Source organism: Rhinopithecus bieti, unplaced genomic scaffold (assembly GCF_001698545.2).
Source record: "Rhinopithecus bieti isolate Rb0 unplaced genomic scaffold, ASM169854v2 scaffold_7414, whole genome shotgun sequence".
In the NCBI taxonomy this organism is placed as follows: domain Eukaryota; kingdom Metazoa; phylum Chordata; class Mammalia; order Primates; family Cercopithecidae; genus Rhinopithecus; species Rhinopithecus bieti.
In genome coordinates this window covers 3,516,460-3,519,468 of record NW_016806087.1, presented here as the reverse complement: position 1 = coordinate 3,519,468, position 3,009 = coordinate 3,516,460, and the positions used below count along the sequence as shown (strand labels likewise).

The following is a 3,009-nucleotide window of genomic DNA, read 5'->3' as shown; positions in this document are numbered from 1 at the left end:
ATGGTGAAACCCTGTCTCTACTAAAAACACAAAAATTAGCTGGGCGTGGTGGCACGCACCTGTAGTCCCAGCTACTCAGGAGGCTAAGGCAGGAGAATTGCTTGAATCTGGGAGACAGAGCTTGCAGTGAGCCAAGATTGTACCACTGCACTCCAGCTTAGGTGACACAGCGAGACTCTGTCTCAAAAAAAAAAACAAAAAAATAAAACCCCGGAAAAAATGAGTTAGTTGCAAGTACTGTAAGTACTATATCCTTCAATGAAAGAAGAACACAGATTAAGGATAAAACAGTTAGACAGTCTTATCAGTTAGCCCACCTTTAAGAATCATTTATCAGGGTAGCTAAAAGGAGCAATGATAAAGCTCTACATATATAACTGAAATGTTTACAATTAATCTAGTCCCAGCATTTTTATTTGCAGAGTTCTCAAATCAAAAGTAACAAGTAATTACACATCAGGATTGTTAGGAATACCAAATATTTTACAACTGCCACTATGTGTTTCTTCTTCTTTGACACAATTGGCACAGATCCAGGCTTGCTGTGTTTAATGTGACTCACTTCCTTTCGTCAACAAGCTTCCTTCATGATGCACTGTTCCTGAATTGGGCTGTAGACAGAATTTGGTAGATGTCAATGATGAGCTGTTGGTTGTATATGAGGATGATGCTGAAATTTCTCCTTCAGTTTCTGGTTATAATACTTGGCTGCTTTTTCTTGTGATGTAAGCACACCCAATTTTTCAGAAGCATTAGCTTTCCATAGGTGAATGTTCATTTCATCAGATCCATACATAATATACTTGCTGTCAGAAGTCCATTTTACACAGATAACATGTTGCTTTCACTTTGTGTGATATACTTCCCTGCTTTGACTTTTGTCTACAGAAAAGATTCAAATAGATTTATCAAAACTAGCAAACACAAACTCTTTCCCAGTGGGAGAGTAATCCACATCAAGCACTGCAGATACATGATCCATATGGACCATTACAGGAGTGTCCAGTGTACACATATCAAAAGTAAATAAGTTATAATCATTTGCTGCCATAAAAATGAAAGCTTCCATAGGGTTCCAACAGATTGTATTTGTTCTCATATCTAAGATAACCTTTTTCAGAGGAGTAGCTTGCTTCATATCATATAGTACTATATTCCTATTAGACGTGCAACTTTCCAAGATAAATGTCTCAATTGCATTAAATTTACCACTACTTATACTGTCAAATCTCCAGGTCATTGAACATATAGGATTAGTTCTTTGTTCACCCCAAATGTCTAGTTGCTGTCCACATGTGGCAAAAACAGCTTCTTTCCAGTGATGATCAATCCCAGTATCTTTCCTAATATTGTATGTAATGCCTCTTCCTCCTCTCTATAGCCTGGCCCATCCATTTTCCACTGCTTCACAGTTTTGTCATCACCAACAGTGAAAAGAAGTCCCACAAAAGCGAGTACATATTCCTCGTACAAAGCCTTCATGTGCTTGTATTATACGGATACATTTCAGTTGAGTCAGGTTCCACATTCTAACCTCTCCATCACATACCCCAGACAGGACAGTAGCCAGGCTCTTTGGATGCTTTGCCAAGCAACTGACTCCATCTCAGTGACCATCCAGCCAAGCAAGGAATGGTTTTGCAAATACTCCTTCCAGTTTGGTAGCATTTAAAACTCTTACATATTCTTGCAGGACCTCAAAAGGATGTAAGGTAGGATCATGGTTTCTTGGAACAATCTGTAAGTCCAACTGGGTTTTGCGGACATAGTTGTCCAGATTCCAGCTCAACATCTTCACCTTCACCTTGATTGCTCTTCCTGCCAGAATCCACAAGCTCTTCGCTCTACAGAATTTCAGAGAGTACTGAGAGTGTCACAGGATTATCCCCAGAAATTTCCTTATATAGGACCTGAGTCAATCATAGTTTTTATGTAGATTATGAAGACTGCAGCCCTTACCAATTTATCTCTGTTTTACCATAGATTTCACAGGGCAATCTAATTGTAAAGCAGAAAACAAAAAAATATACCAAAAGTACCTGTTTTGTGTTCTTCACTGCACTTATCACAACTTGAAAATATATATAGTTTTTGTCCTATCTTTCCCTTTATTTATTTTATTTTATTGAGACAGGGCCTGGGTCTGTCACCCAGGCTGGAGTGCAGTGGTGTGATCTTGGCTCACTGCAACCTCCGCCTCCTGGGGTCAAGCCATCCTCCCACCTCAGCCTCCTGAGTAGCTGGGACTACAAGCTCAGGCCACCATGCCCAGTTGATTTTTGTATTTTTTGTAGAAATGGGGTTTCACAATGTTGCCCAGACTGGTCTCAAACCACAGAGCTCAAGCAATCCACCTGCCTTGGCCTTCCAAAGTGTTGGGATTACAGGCATGAGCCACTGCATCCAGCCCTATCTCTCCCTTTAAAATATAAACTCTTTAAGGACAAGAATATCTTGTTCTACTTTGTATGATCAGCACTTAACAAAGTATCCAGTACATATGAGTGATCAATAAATACTAGAAGGAAAGTATGAAATGTTCAGGTTTTTCTTCTCAAATGATTGGCAAACAATGAAATTAAAGATACTAAGAGTTCAGTCTTCCCTAAGCTAACTTGTATCATAAATCCAAGTTTGCTTTAGCTCTACTTTGCATTTTCCATTTCTTCAATACTGAGCAGCTTCTCCATCATACTTCCCAGGCATTCAGTATCCCTTTTACAGCTCCTCGGCAGCCTAGAACTTTTGCCTTTAGTTAAGTCTGTCTTCCTGGGATGGTGCCCAGATTCCAAGACCATCTCTTTCTTGGTATACTCCCATTAAAACTCCCTTTTTTTTTTTTTTTTTTTTTTTTTTTTACTGCGAGGAGAAAAATATTCAGATAATTTCTCATTAAAGCATTATGCTGTAATAGACCATTTAATCCAATAATTCTCCAGGGTATTTGTATTTTAGAACATGAAGCCGTTAGCCTAAGATAGAGAATGTATTATGATGGCAGTTCAGGGT

General features: G+C 38.9%; 1 pseudogene; it reads right to left on the bottom strand.

Annotated features, from left to right (window-relative positions):
• Window positions 1–427: 427 nt before the first annotated feature.
• On the bottom strand, window positions 428–2,690 carry LOC108531284 (DDB1- and CUL4-associated factor 13 pseudogene; annotated as a pseudogene).
• Window positions 2,691–3,009: the final 319 nt, after the last annotated feature.